General features: G+C 38.5%; 1 protein-coding gene and 1 pseudogene across 2 annotated transcripts in view; one reads left to right on the top strand and one right to left on the bottom strand.

The window, feature by feature from the left end:
* Positions 1-16,459, top strand: part of PPP2R3A (protein phosphatase 2 regulatory subunit B''alpha) — a 133,782-nt gene that overhangs the window by 16,780 nt on the left and 100,543 nt on the right. The window lies entirely within an intron of this gene.
* On the bottom strand, positions 9,886-10,245 carry LOC308434515 (small ribosomal subunit protein uS10-like; annotated as a pseudogene). The gene has a single exon. The product of its transcript is annotated as a small ribosomal subunit protein uS10-like (transcript).

Here is a 16,459-nt window from a genome sequence, read left to right as displayed (position 1 = left end):
CCTAACCTCTGGATATGGTCTGTATAGGTTCTCTCTCCCCTTTGTTGGGCATTTCCACTAATGTTATCTCTGTTGGGTTCTGGGAGCCTCTTGCTTTCCTGGCTTCTTGGACCTTCTGTTGGCTACCCACAATTTTCCATCACCCATTCATTGCTATACACCTCTGTTCAATTTCCTAACCTTCTGTACTTCTCCTCCGTCTCCTCCCATACCTGATCCTGTCCACTTTTCCTTCTCTCCATTCTCACTTCATCCCAAGTTTCTCTCACCCTCTACCTCCCATGATCATTTTGTTCCCCCTTAAAGTAGGAATGAAGCATCCACACTTTGGTCTTCCTTCTTCTTGAGCTTCATATGGTCTGTGAATTAAATCGTAGGTATTCCAAGCTTTTTGCCTAATATCCACTTTTTAGTGAGTACATACCACATGTGTTCTTTTGCGACCTTACTCAGGATGATATTTTCTAGTTCTATCCATTTGTTATTAAGTCATTGTTTTTAATGGCTGAGTAGTACTCTGTTGTGTAAATGTACCACGTTTTCTGTATCATTGTTTTTAATGGCTGAGTAGTACTCCATTGTATAAATACACCACAATTTCTGTATCCATGCCTCTGTTGAGGGACATCTGGGTGGTTTCCAGCTTCTGGCTATTATAAATAAGGCTGCCATGAACATAGTGGAGCATGTGTCCTTGTTAGATGTTGGAGCATCTTTTGGGTATATGCCCAGGAGTGGTATAGCTGGGTCCTCAGGTTGTACTATGTCCACTTTTCTCAAGAACCACCAGACTAATTTCCAGAGTGGTTGTACCAGTTTGCAGTCCAATCAGCAATGGGGGAGTTTTCTCTTTCTCCACATCCTCACCAACCTCTGCTGTCACCTGAATTTTTGATCTTAGCCATTCTGATTTGTGCCAGGTGGAATATTAGGATCATCTTTATTTGCATTTTTCTGATGACTAAGGATGTTGAACATTTCTTTAAATGCTTCTCAGCTATTTGAGATTTCTCAGTTGAGAATTCTGTTTAGCTCTCTACCTCATTTTTAAATAAGGTTATTTGGTTCTCTGGAGTCTAACTTCTTGAGACTGTTGATGTATGGTTGGTAAAGAGTTTTTTTCCCAAGCTGTGGGTTGCTGTTTTATCCTTTGCCTTACAGAAGCTAGATGATCATTTCAGTGCTCGGACCAATCCTAATACATGTAAACATTCATGTACCATGTAATGATAATTTGTCCAACATTGGACCACCACATATCCAACGTGATCCTTAAAGAGTATAGTGGGGGTAAAAAAAAATTGCCATTGCCTTATATACCCAGAGCTTTGGAAGAAAAGGGGGTAAAGGAAACTATATGAGAAGAAAAAAGAGCTGCAAAGAAAATTTACATCAAGGGGTTTATTTAGATTTCAGCATAATTCTTAAAAAGTTTGAAAGTGGAACTGGAGAAATGGCTTGCAGCAGCAAACCCAAGTTTAGCTCCTACTGACTCACAACCACCTATAACTCCAGCTTCAGAGCTGTAACACATCTTTCCTCTGTGGGCACACAACCTACTGAACACACACAGAATCAAAATCAATTAATCTCTTCTCTTCTCCTCTCCTCTTCTCCCCTCCCCTCCCCTCCCCTTCCCTCCCCTCCCCTCCCCTCCCCTCCTCTCCTCTTCTCTCTCTCTCTTTTTCTCTTTCAAGTTTGAAAACAGCCAGGTGGGATGGTGCATCCCTTTAATCCCAGCACTTAGGAAGTAGAGGCAAATGCTTCTATATGCTCAAGGACAGCCTCATCTACAGGGTGAGTTTCAGTACAACCAAGATCATACAGAGAAACTTTGTCTCAAAAAAAAAAAAAAAAAAAAAAAAAAAAAAAAAAAACCCCACCAAATAATAATTAATAATAATACAAAGAAGTAAAAGTTTGAAAACATGGACCCCACCTCTGATTTTCATTCATAGGAGAATTCATGAAGCATAATCAACTTCCAAGCACATCCACTAGGAAAAGGGAAACAGGCAAACTGCCATGCACATACTTCCAGAAAGAGAGTCACAGGTAGTGATGGTGTGGATGAGAATACCCTCAGTGGGCTCATTGTTTGAATGCTTCATCCCCATTTTGTGGAACTGTTAGTGAAGGATTAGGAGGTAGGACCTTGTTGGAGCAAGTGTGGCACTTGGGGATGGTGGTAATGTTTCAAAAGACACACCATTCCAAGTGTGCTATCTCCCTCCTGCTTTTGGATGAAGATGTGAGTCCTAAGCTGCTGTTCCAGCCAGTTGTCACCATGCCCTCATTCCACCATCATAGACTCTAACCTGTTAGAATGATAAGCCCAACTAAACTTTCCTTTTTTAAGGTGCCTTAGCCATGGTGTCTTACCACAGCAATAGAAAAGTAACTAAGATGAGATAGATTCTAGGAAGGATCCAGGATATGATGGCTTCATGTGTATTATTACCTCTGAACTCCTAATGGGGCTAGATGCCGAAGTGAAAGGCAGTGATGTTAATTGACTCTGTGTAAGCCTGAAACGGTGTATGGATTTATGAATTGATTTTTAACAACAACAACAAAAAAAATAAAACAGTATAAAAGATTAAAAATACAAAGTTTCTTTTTGTTCCTTATTAGCATATATTGTACAATATAATGGGCTTCATTGTGATATTTTCATACAAGCATATAATGTAATTTGATCATATTTGTACTCTTCAATTTTTTTCTCTCCCTCACTCTGGTCTCCCTCCTGTTTTGTAGTAGTTCCCCTTTACTTTCATGTTGTCCTTGTTTTTTCTCTAGGTTCTCCTTATGACAGACTCATGAGATGCTTACCTTTCTGAGTCCAGCTTATTTCACTTACCATTTCCACTCATTTTCTTTCAAAAGACATGGTTTTCTTCATCCTCCTAGATAAATAAATGCCTTGTTGTATCAGTTGGGATGGCCATGTGCTTTTATACTTGACTCTATTTATGTGGTAGTTATGCTTATTTATTAATTTGTATATAATGAATCTTTATCTCTGAATGAAGCCAGTTTGATCTTAATGGATTGTCTTTTTAATGTATTGTTGATTTTGATTTTTGAGTATTGATGATTTTGTGTCTATGTTCAGTGAAGAAAATTATCTAAAGCTTCCTTTTGCTGTATTAGGGTAATAATGGGTTCATAGGATGAATTTTGAAGGGTTACCTCTATGGTTTATGGAATAATTTAAGACTCATTCATGTTTTTTGAAAGTCTGGTAAAAATCAACAGTGAATCTGTCTAGACTTGAACTAAGAAAATATTTTTATACAATCATGCAGTGTGTCTGTATTTAAGCTGAGTCTCATTATGAAAGTCAAAAGCTTAAAAGATAAATAAACTACATAAGCTAAGGTTAATTTGTTTTTAAGAGTTTTGTTAAATTTACTGTCGGCTAAGTGTAGCCTTCATAAAGTCAACGATCATGCCCAGAGACTTCACATTCACTGACAGTTCTCTCACTGACTCATTGAGAGAAACTTCTAGTCCTGTAAGTTCCCTTTGTGGTAAATGCCTATAACTTTTCCATGTAGAACACGTTCTTACTGTTATATTATGTTCTTTTTCTTATTGTTCTGACCAAATGCTTGACAGGAAGCAACTGAAAAGAAGAGTCATTTTTGTCTTACAATTGTAAAGATGCAGCCCATCCTAGCAGGGAAGGCATGGTGGCAGGAGCTGAGGAAGCTTGCCTCATTGTATCCACCGTTAGGAAGGAGAAATAAGTGAACGCTGGTGCTCAGCTGGCTTTCTCCTCTATATTTAGTTTATGACCCCAGCCTATGGGCTAGTGCCACCTACATTCATGGTAGAATTAACCTTTCTATGAGGAAACACCCTTGTAGGCATATCCAGAAGTATGTTTCCATGTAATTCTGAGTCCCATCAGGTTGACAATAAAGATTAACTATCACATATTATAACGCCCAGCAGTATTCAATACAGTAATAAGGTCTATAGGCTTATTTATAGCCTTGGAGTCAGGTTATATCATATAATGTGGATGTATAATAAACTTTACCTTCTAGACTTATCTAAGTATGTGCAATGGTAGTTACATAGCCATGAAACCACATAATGATGTGGTTTTTGGAACATGTTCCTTCCTGTTCTTAAAATACTATATAATATAGTTATATAATAACATTAATATATAATCATAATAATGATTATATAATAACATTAATATTCCTTTTGTGAGCCTAATTAAAACGGGGAGTCAACATAGCATACTCAGTGCTCCCCTTTTTGCTTTCTGTTTGGTCACTGTTATTTTCCTTTATTTTCTAACAAGGGCTTGGGGAAGAGTTAGGGTCTTAATTTATAGTCAAGACTAGCCTCAAACTGAAGATATTTCTGCCTTTCTGCCTTTGGGTGCTAGAAATCACAGACATATCCACTCCTGGCATTGCTTCCTATCATCTGTTGATGTTGGTAGCACAAATTCCTGCAGAGGGCAATCATATGCCTAGTGTAACAGTATTCTCTTAACTTTGCCAGAAGATATCTATAGAAGAATTACTTTACTACAAATGCATTAGGAAATTCTTTAAAGGGTTTAGTTTATTTATAATTGGGGAGTGGTGGTAAGTATGTATGTGTGGGCACAGCTGTCAACGGAGGCCAGAGGTATCAGATCTCCTAGAGCTAAAATTACAGGTGTTTGTGAGCCACTTGATGAGAGTGCTGGGACCAAACTTCAGAGCAGTACATTCTCTTAACTACTAAGCCATCTTTCTAGCCCCAGTAGGGAATTACACCAAGAGGCATGTATCCTGCATACCTTTAATGACTCAGAAGGCAGAGGCAGGCAGACTGAGCTGTCCTATTAGTTTGAGGGTAGCCTGACCTGTGTAGCAAGACCCTGTTTTAAAAACAAAACAACAAAGATGTAGATACTAAACTTTAAACTCTTAGGTGGCATGCATGATACAAGTGTGACCAAGAGTGGCTTGGATAGGATAAAGAGAACAAGATCAGTGTTGTTATGTAGAAACAGTCAAGAAATGAAGAAACCAGGATGTCAGACAGGCTTTTTTAAATGTTGAAATCAATAAGAATTGTGACAGAAATAGTATTAGAGTGACAGTGAGCCAGAAGCTAAAATTACCAAGGAATGAAAAAGATGACCTTGAAGAGCTGTAAGTGACTGCAGTAGGAAAAGTAGTAGGGGAATAGAGCCTGATGATGTGTGACTCAGGCAGGGGATTTTTGTACAGGGCAAAGGGAGAGTGTTCTGTAATTAGCAGTGTGAAGTAAGAAGGACACTAACCAGTCCTCCCTCATGTTTGAGGAGTGTGAGTCCTCCTCTAAAAGGATTGCAGTGAAAACCACATCCTTACAGGGAATATAGTTTGAGTTTAAATGTGAGGATAGAGGGAGAAGGATAGGATTTTGGTGCTCGCCACCTAGGAGTTCCACAGAGCTCAGAAGGAGGAGTCCATCTTCACTCATTAGCATGTTTCCTTTGTACACACTGTCACTTTGTGAACCTCTCACTTCAGCTATATGGCATGGTTTAAATCACAGGGCCAGCTAGATCCAATTCTTTGCCTGATTTATCCCTATAAAACCACCTTTTTATTATGCTTTAAATCTATGTTTATGACCTCAAGTTGACCTTTAATGTTGCCTGGCAATCACACTATATCTCCTTAGTTGCTTTCTGTTAGTTTCATTTCCTCCAGGGTGACTGTTTATATCTTCAGTCACCTCCTATGGTCCTGTCTCTTTCCCACTTTTTACTTTGAATAGAAGTCCTTGTTTCTTATTTTACTGAAAACACTTGGTCAGAAAAGAGCTTTTATGATCGTAGCTACCATTACCTACTTGTACTGACGTTCATGTACTCTTTTTCCCTTGTTACCATGAAAGAACTACTAGTTGGCATTTCTCTTGTGTCTTCTCTCCTGAATCAATCTCTTTTGCACAAAAATAGCTGTTTTCTCTCCCATTTTAAAAATCAATACTTTTGGGAGACCCAGACACACAGGACTGGTGAGAACCGGGTGAGAACAGATTCCGACTAGCCAGGGGACAGACAGATCTCAGCAGAACTCGAGGAAAGTGTGTGCCTGCCAAGCTTGATCCAAAGATCCAGGAACCCAGCAGAGGCATTGGGCCCTCTGTTCCCAGCCGGTGGCTTCCGTGGTGCACAACAAGCGCTTGGACCATCCACCACCAGGAACAGCAGAGATCCAGGGACACAGGTCAGGTACAAGGGAAAGGCGAGAACCAATCACTGACAACAAGATGGCCAGAGGAAAGCGAAAGAACGTACCCCAGGGAAACCAAGACAATCTGGCAACACTAGAACCCAGCTCTCCCATCAAAACAAATAGCAGAATGCCAAACACTCCAGAAAAAGAAGACTCAGACACGAAATCCTACCTCAAGATGATAATAGAGATCCTTAAACAAGAACAGGAGAAAAAGCATAAAGAATTAGAAGCTTTTAAAGAAGAAACAAGAAAAACACTCAAAGAACTCAAAGAACTAGAAGAAAGCAGAACCAAAGAGATGAAGGAATGGAAAAAGGAATTTAAAACGGAAATGAACACAATAAAGAAAACACTAAAAGAGACAACCCTAGAGGTAGAAATCCTAAAAAAGAAATCAGGAGTCACAGATGCAAGCATTTCCAACAGACTACAAGAGATGGAAGAGAGAATCTCAGGGGCAAAAGACAACATTGAAAACATAGACAAAACAGAGAAGATGCAAAAACCAAAAAGCTCCTAACCCAAAATGTGCAGGAGATCCAGGACACAATGAAAAGACCAAACCTAAGGATAATAGGAATAGAAGAGGGTGAAGAACATCAACTAAGAGGTACAATAAATATCTTCAACAAAATCCTGGAAGAAAACTTCCCTACCCTTAAGAATGAGATGACCACGAACATAAAAGAAGCCTACAGAACTCCAAATAGGTTGGACCAGAAAAGAAATTCCTCCCGACACATAATAGTCAAAACACCAAGTGCCCAAAGCAAAGAAAGAATACTAAACGCAGTAAGGGAAAAAGGTCATGTAACATATAAAGGCAGACCAATCAGAATCACACCCGATTTCTCAACAGAGACTATGAAAGCTAGAAGATCCTGGACAGACATCATGCAGACCCTAAGAGAGCACAAGTGCAAAAAAAAAAAAAAAAAGCACAAGTGCCAGCCCAAGCTGCTATACCCAACAAATTCACACAATATATGACCACAAACCCAGCACTGCAACAAATTATAGGTGGAAAACCCAATACAATAAGGTGAACCACCTCATAGTAAAAACAAGAAAACTTCTAGGCAAGAAAAGCAAAAGAAGAAAGACACACAGGCACAATTCAACCTACCAAAGCAACAATAGCAGGAAACAGCAACCACTATTCCTTGATATCTATTAACATAAATGGACTCAACTCCCCAATAAAAAGATATAGGCTATCAGACTGGATATATAAACAAAACCCAGCATTTTGCTACATACAGGAAACTCATCTCAGAGACAAAGACAGACACTATCTCAGAATAAAAGGTTTGGAAAAAACTTTCCAAGCAAATGGCCCCAAGAAGCAAGCTGGAGTGGCCATTCTAATATCAAATAAAGTAGATTTTCAACCAAAAGTTATCAAAAGAGATAAGGAACTACACTTTTTACTCATTACAGGGGAAATCTTTCAGGAGGAACTCTCAATCCTTAACATATATGCTCCAAATACAAAAGCACCCATATTCATAAGAGAAACCTTACTAAAGCTTAAAAAATACATTTTACCCTACACAATAATGGTGGGAGACTTTAATACCCCACTCTCACCAATGGACAGATTATGGAAACAGAAACTGAACAAGGACACTGTAAAACTAGCAGAGACTATGAACCAACTGGAATTAATAGATATCTATAGAACATATCATCATAAAACAAAAGAATACACCTTCTTCTCAGCACCTCACGGCACCTTCTCGAAAATTGACCACATAACTGGACACAGAACGAGCCTCAATCAATACAATAAGATCGAAATACTCCCATGCATCCATTCAGATCACCATGGTCTAAGGCTGGTCTTTAACAACAACAAAGACAACAAAAAGCCCATATACACATGGAAACTAAACAATGCTCTAATAAACGATGGCAAGGTCAAAGAAGAAGTAAAGAAAGAAATTAAGGATTTTCTAGAATTCAGTGAAAATGAAAACAGAACATACCCAAACCTATGGGATGCAATGAAAGCAGTACTAAGAGGAAAACTCATAGCTCTGAGTGCTTCCAAAAAGAAACTGGAGAGAGCATACACTAGCAGCCTAACAGCACAGTTGAAAGCTCTAGAACAAAAGGAGGCAGGTACACACAAGAGGAGTAGACGGCAAGAAATAATCAAACTTAGGACAGAAATAGACCAAATAGAAACAAAAAGAACCATCAAAGAATCAACAAAACCAAGAGCTGGTTCTTTGAGAAAATTAACAAGATTGATAAACCCTTAGCCAGACTAACTAGAGGGCAAAGAGAGAGTATCCAAATTAACAAAACCAGAAAGGAAAGTGGAGAAATAACGACTGAAACTGAGGAAATTCAAGAAATCATCAGATCCTACTACAAAAGCCTATACTCAACCAAGCTGGAAAATCTGGAGGAAATGGATGAATTCCTAGACAGATACAAGATACCAAAGTTAAACCAGGACCAGGTAAACCATCTAAATATTCCCATAATACCTAAAGAAATAGAAGCAGTCATCAAAAGCCTCCCAACCAAAAAAAGCCCAGTTCCAGATGGGTCCAGTACAGAGTTTTACCAGACATTTATTGACAACATAATACCAATACTCTCCAAACTATTCCACAAAATAGAATCCGATGGAACACTACCTAACTCATTTTTTGAGGCTACAATAACCCTCGTTCCTAAACCACACAAAGACTCTACAAGGAAAGAGAACTCAGACCAATCTTACTTATGAACATTGATGCAAAAATACTCAACAAAATCTTTGCAAACCGAATCCAAGAACACATCAAAACGATCATTCACCATGACCAAGTAGGCTTCATCCCTGGGATGCAGGGATGGTTTAATATAAGGAAATCCATCAATGTAATCTACCATATAAACAAACTCAAAGAAAAAAACCCACATGGGCATCTCACTAGATGCTGAGAAAGCATTTGACAAAATTCCACACCCCTTCATGTTAAAAGTCCTGGAAAGAACAGGAATCCAAGGTCCATACATAAACATAATAAAAGCAATATACAGCAAACCAACAGCCAACATCAAACTTAACAGTGGGAAACTTGAAGCATTCCCACTAAAATCAGGGACTCAACAAGGCTGCCCACTCTCCCCCTACCTATTCAACATAGTATTGGAAGTCCTGGCTGGAGCAATTAGACACCAGAAGGAAATAAAGGGATACAAATTGGAAAGGAAGAAGTAAAACCATCACTCTTTGCAGATGACATGATAGTGTACTTAAGTGACCCCACAAATTTCACCAGAGAACTCCTACAGCTGATAAACAAGTTCAGCAAAGTGGCTGGATATAAAATTAACTCAAACAAATCAGTAGCCTTCCTATATTCAAAGGACAAACATGTGGAGAAAGAAATTAGGGAAAAGGTACCCTTCACAATAGTCACAAAAACTATGAAATACCTTGGTGTGACTCTAACTAAGCAAGTGAAGGACCTGTATGACAAGAACTTCAAACCTCTAAAGAAGGAAATCGAGGAAGATCCCAGAAAATGGAAAGATCTCCTATGCTCATGGATCAGAAGGATCAACATTTTATTTTATTTTTATTTATTTATTTATTTTTTAACAATTAAGTCAATTTATTTAAACAGTTGACTTAGGCATCTGCAATGGTGACTTCAACCTCCACTCCTGGCTCAATACTGATGAAAGTGATCTGTTTATCAATCTTAGAAGGACTGTGTAAGTCAATGAGTCGCTTGTGGATCATCATCTGGAATCAATCCCATGTCTTGGAGCCTTCACCACAAGGTGTTTTTCTGGTAGTGATCCTCAATGTCTTTGTAGGCATGCGCACTGGTCCTTTCACTTTCAGATTCTTTTCCTTAATGCCTCTGATCAAGTCCGCACAAACCTTCTCCAGCGACTTCACGTTGCGGCTTGTGAGTATGATCTGAATTTGGTGAGTCGCCACTTCGGGCTCCACGGGCGTCTTTCCGGTATCTTTAAATGCCATGGCTGAGGTGTTGCTTCCTGACCGACTTGTTCCTCAGCAGAGGCGAACAGCGGTAAGTCAGGATGGAGCAAACTGGAAGGAGCTCTGCAGCACACACCAACAGGTCTCAGAAAAGAGGATCAACATTTTAAAAATGGCCATCTTACCAAAAGCAAGCTGCAGATTCAATGCAATCTCCATCAAAATTCCAACCCAGTTCTTCATTGAATTGGAAAGAGCAATGTGCAATTTCATCTGGAATAACAAAAGACCTAGAATAGCGAAATCCATCCTCAACAACAAGAAAACATCTGTGGAAATCACTATCCCTGACCTCAAGCTATATTACAAGGCAATTGTGCTGAAAACTGCATGGTACTGGTACAGAAATAGGCACGTGGATCAATGGAGTAGAATAGAAGATCCAGAAATGAGCCCTCACGTATATGGTCACCTGATTTTTGACAAAGGAGCTGTAAACATTCAATGGAAAAAGGACAGCCTATTCAACAAATGGTGCTGGTCCAAATGGCACTCATCATGCAGAAGAATGAAAATAGACCCTTTCTTATCTCCTTGTACAAAGCTCAAGTGTAAGTGGATCAAAGATCTCCACATTAAACCAGGTACACTGAAACTATTAGATGAGAAAGTAGGGAAAACCTTAGAACTCATAGGCACAGGAGGAAATTTCCTGAACAGAACACCAGTGGCTCGAGCTCTAAGGTCAAAGATTGACAAATGGGACTTAATGAGATTGCAACGTTTCTGTAAGGCTAAGGACACTGTCAAGAAAACAAAACTGCAGCCAACAGATGGGGAAAAGATCCTGACCAACCCCACATCAGATAGAGGCCTAATATCCAAGGTATACAAAGAACTCAAAAAGCTAGACACCAGAGAATTAAACAACCCTATTAAAAAATGGGGTACAGACTTAAACAAAAAGTTCATAATCGAGGAATATCGAATGGCTGAGAAACATCTAAGGAAGTGCTTGACATCCTTAGCCATCAGGGAAATGCAAATCAAAACAACCCTGAGATTCCACCTCACACCAGTCAGATTGGCCAAGATCCAAAACTCAGATGACAGCAGATGCTGGCATGGATGTGGAGAAAGAGGAACACTTCTCTACTGTTGGTGGGGTTGTAAACTGATACAACCACTCTGGAAATCAGTCTGGCGGTTCCTCAGAAAAAATGGACACAGTACTACCTGAGGACCCAGTTATTCCACTTCTGGGCATTTACCCCAGAGACACTCCAACATACAACAAAGATACATGCACTACAATGTTCATTGCAGCTCTATTTATAATAGCCAGAAGCTGGAAAGAACCCAGATGTCCTTCAGTAGATGAATGGATACAAAAATTGTGGTACATTTACACAATGGAGTACTACTCAGCTATCAGAAACAATGACTTAACAAAATTCTTAAGAAAGTGGATGCATCTAGAGAATATCATCCTGAGTGAGATAACCCAGTCACAAAAGAACAGACATAAAATGCAGTCACTGATAATGTGATACTAACCCCAGAAAGCTCTGAACACCCCAGAAACAACTCATAGACTGTGTGAAGTTCAACAACAACAAAAAAAGAGAATATATTTTAATTAATATAGAACTGTATCACATCCCCCTTTCCTCCCTACAGCCCCTCCTAGTTTCTCTCTTATCCCTTCAAATTAATAGCTTCTTTTCCTATATTATTGTTACATATATACATATGTGTATGTATATATACCCACAAATACTTAATTACAACCTTAAAAAAAGTATTCGTATACTTTTATGTAAAAATGCTGAAAATTTGTACATTTATCTTTGTTTTTTAAAATAAAGTAAAAAAAATCAAATAAATGAGATTATCTTTAAAAAAGCAAAAAAAAAAATCAATACTTTTTATATTCACTCTCCTTTCTAAGTATTGCTTTATTTTATATAAACTTCCAGAAAACTTTTTGAAGCAATTTTCTATATTTTAATTGTCATTTTTCTTCTATTTTCTCTTTTCAAGCTTATGCCACCATATTTCTGTCTTCACATTCCAAGAGTAGAGACAGAGTGTGACTTACCAGTTGACAACGCTGATGACCACCCCTGCCATTTCTCAATACTTATTTAACATTCTGATGAGTTGATCGGTTCCTCCTCAAAACATCTTCTTCATTTGGCTTTTAGGATTCTTGTCAGTAATTGAGAAGGATGTAAGATTTTACCTGATTTCTGTGCTGGTGTTTTCATTCTTGCTATAACATTCAGGTTATTCTACCAAAATTCACTAATACTAGAAGATATAAGACATCTGAATTAGAGATGAAAGACATTTATAATAGTTTATCTCTAGCCACTTCTCAGTCTCTTCTGATGATTCCTCTTCCCCAAGCAGAGTCTCACTGTATAGTGCTGGCTGGCCCGAGCTCACTATATGTAGACCAGGTTGACCTTGAACTCACAGAGATCCATTGCCAAATCTCTAGCCCACAGTCCTCTTGATGTACAATGTCAGTTCTGTTGGGAACTGGACACCCTTACATAGAACTGATGTCCAATATGGAACCACTGACCTTACATGCCACCACCTTTCTTCACACCGACAAATCTGTTCTTTCTGTGGTCTTCCAAGTGTAGCTAACATATCTTCACATCTTCTAGTTATTCAGGTAAAGCAAAGCACAAGTTTTGAGTTTTGTTTATACAGATGTTTTGCCTGTGTGTGTGTGTGTGTGTGTGTGTGTGTGTGTGTGTGTGTGTGTGTGTGTGTACATACCATATGTATGCCTGATACATAGTCGAATAGGGCATTGGATCCTTTAGAACTAGAGTTACAGACCATTATGAGCTACCATGTGGGTGCTGGGAATTTAAACTTAGGTCATCAGGAAGAACGGCCAGTTACTTTAACTCTTGAGCCATTTCTTCAACCCCCAAACCACAACTTTAAAAAAAAAAAAAAGTAAAGACTCATTTTTGACCTTTCTCACAAAACCTGCACAGCTGTCTCATTGCCTCTACTTTCAAAATACATCTAGAACTTAACTCTCCTACCTGGTCCAAACCAACATCATTTTTGCCTAGATTGTCTAGGAAACCCCTTTCTGGGTTTTTTTTTTTTTTTTTCTTTTACTCTTGTTCTTTGTAGTTTGTTCTCATCTTGCTATCCAGGATTATTTTGTTAAAGAGTGAGTGAAATCATGTCCTTTCTCTGCTCAGAACTCTTTCGTAGCATCATGTCTCAGGTAAGAATCATACTTTGACTAATATCACTCTGTTAAAATATTTAAAACATGCACTTATCTTATAAATCCTTTCCATCTGATGTTTGTTCTGCTTCCTTCCTCTTCAGCCTACCCCGACACACCCATAACAGTTTTATAATTCGGGACTTAGTGAGAGAACTGGGCTAAGCTGCTTTGTACAACAATCTATATTGTGAACATCTCTAGGTCCTATAGTCACTTTCACCAGACATTAGGTCTAAAAACAATAAAGTATTTTAATAAGAACATTCCATAAATGACACTATAATTTTCATGTCACACCATGTTGCCTGATTGCAATACCATTAGTGATGCTGAAATTGATAATGTTAAGTGCTAGCTTTCAGATCTCTCTGTTATAAATACATGTTTTCCATTTTTGATTAACAGATGAGCTGAAGGGTAAGTGTATTTTCAACACTTTTTTTACCAAGGAATTTTTTCAAGTGAAACATTTTTTAAGCTCTCACATCTACAAAGATCAAAGCAGAGCTGTTCCCGTGCAGTAGGAACTCAGACAAGCACAGAGCCCACATGAATTCTTGAGGAAGTGGAGCCCCAGAGAAGACACAAAAGGTCTTTAGTTAGTTACCTATTTGCTTAAGAAGGACTCACTGAGCTTGTATTAGATGGTGTTCTCCTATACTTCCTTACCAAGCAGTGATTGTGAGTGATCATTAAAACTGCTTTTGTTTTTCTTGGAAAGTCTACCAACCAGTTTTAGCTGTCTAAGTTCTTTAGTGGTATCGCAAAGTATGTTTTATTGTTTCTCTTTTGTAAATTTTTCCTCATCTATAAATAATTCAAGATTTGAACATTATCCATCTATATCTAAAAGGTTAAAAATTTGAACCTCCGTGTTTTAATTCTTTCTTCCCTCAGAACATTTTGAAAGCTCCCACAGTGGAAGTTGGTTTGATCCTTTCCTTATTGCTTGCTTCCTTTTTAAAATTTTAATTAATTAATTAATGTGTGTGGGCAGGCTCATGTAGGCATGTGTAAGTCAGAGGACAATTCTCTGAAGAGGTTTTCCATCTTGTGGAACCTAGAGCTCATACTCAAGCTGTCAGATCTACACACAGCACCTTTACCTTCTGGGCCTTTGCCAGTTCTTTCTTCACCTTCCCTACAGCCTATGGAATACCTTAGCAGGGAATTAGATAAAATAGTGTGGTGTATTCATATAATTATACTCATTTAAGTCTGATGTCTTGGGATTTCTATTGTGATAAAACTCTATAAACAAAAGCAATTTGGGGAGAAAGGGTTTGTTTCAGCTCACAGCTCTCAGGTCACACTCTGTCACTTAGGGAAGCCAGGGCACAAACTCATGGCAGGAACCTAGAGCAAGGATTTGAAACATAGGCCATGGAGGAATATTACTTTACTTGCTGGCTTGCTTAGCCTCCTTTCAACTCAGGACCACCTGTTCAGGGTTGACACTGTCCAGAATGAGCTTGGCCCTCCCACATCAGTCATTAAGACAGTACCCTACAGGCTTGTCTACAGGACAATTTTATGGAGACATTTTCTCAACTAAATTCCCTCTTCCCAGATTATTGAGGTTTGTGTCAAACTGACAATAAAGCCAACCAGCACATGACAATTGACTTTAACTTTCCTGTAAAGTAGTATTTTTATTAAATTGAGAAAACAATAAGTTACTTTTGTTTTAAAAATATGCACAAAACTCTTTATGTCTATTTATATGTATAGGATATTTGCAAGGCAAATATGATGACACATGTCTGTAATCTCAGCATTCCTAGCATGAGCTTCATGTCTCATAAAACAAACAGCCCAGTGCCTGTAATCCATGCACTCTGGAGACTTGAGCAGGAGGATCGTAAGTAAAGCAGTCTGGGACACACAAGACTATCTTGCAAACAAAAGAATAGTGCTGGCAAGACAGCTCCCTCTATAAAAAAATCATCTGAGAAAACCAGATGATATGAGTTTGATCTATAGATCCCATAGATCTATAGATTCTGGAAAGAGATAATTGACTCCTGAGAGTTATCTTCTCATTTCCATGTGCCCTCCTTGACACACAAGCTAATTCGTTCATAATAGAACAGATTCTTCTATTCTGTTCCAGGACTGGGCATGGCAGTCCCTGTTTGGGGCTGGCTTCCTTGACCTAAAGGTTAGACATCCCCTTCTTCCAGATCCCACTGTGGTGGTGTGAAATAGTGCCATGAAATCTGTAGTAGTACATGAGTATCCGATCTTAGCAGCGCTCAGATACTTGTTAGCTTTAAAGCATAATCAATACTCTTATTAAAGTGCCTAAAAATATTCACTGCCTATTCTTGTATAATGTCCAAGACAAATGTTTCTGATATTTCAAAATAAATAATAATTTTTTTGTGGTGTGATAGGAATTAAATCTAGGATCTCACACATGCTAGGAAAATCCTCTACCACCGAGCTAGCTGTATCTCTAACTTTAGTATTTGTTTGTTTGAAACTAACCATTCAACTCCAAATTTGCTTTTCAAAAATTATATATGGGGGTGGGATGTTCCTTGCATGTTTCCAATTTCACCATGTACACACCTTGTGCCCATGAAGGCCAGAAGAGGGGCATCAGATTGCCTAGAATTGCAGTTACCAACCAGTAGTTGTGAAGCACTATATAGGTGATGGGAAATGAACCCAGGTCTGCTGGAAGAGCAGCCACTGCTCTTAACCACTCAGTTACCTCTTCAGTTCTTCAAATTTTCTTTCTGGAGGCAGTAGCTTTACAAATGGCATTCATTAAAAATGAATTGTCAGTTCATTATGCTTCAAATAATATCTGATAAACAACATTTTTTTCCTAATTCAAACCAAGCAAAACAATTTCTGCTTTTCTTTTATTCTCTGGACCCCAGAGCCATTTTATATACTCTTTTCCCAAAAGAAAAGGTGTAATCTCAATGAGGAAAAATGGCTTGACCACATTATCAGATTGGGTTGGTACAG

The sequence above is a fragment of the Micromys minutus genome (assembly GCF_963924665.1).
Source record: "Micromys minutus genome assembly, chromosome: 21".
Classification (NCBI taxonomy): domain Eukaryota; kingdom Metazoa; phylum Chordata; class Mammalia; order Rodentia; family Muridae; genus Micromys; species Micromys minutus.
Note: the sequence above shows the minus strand (reverse complement) of the source record. Positions and strands in the feature narration are given on the sequence as shown.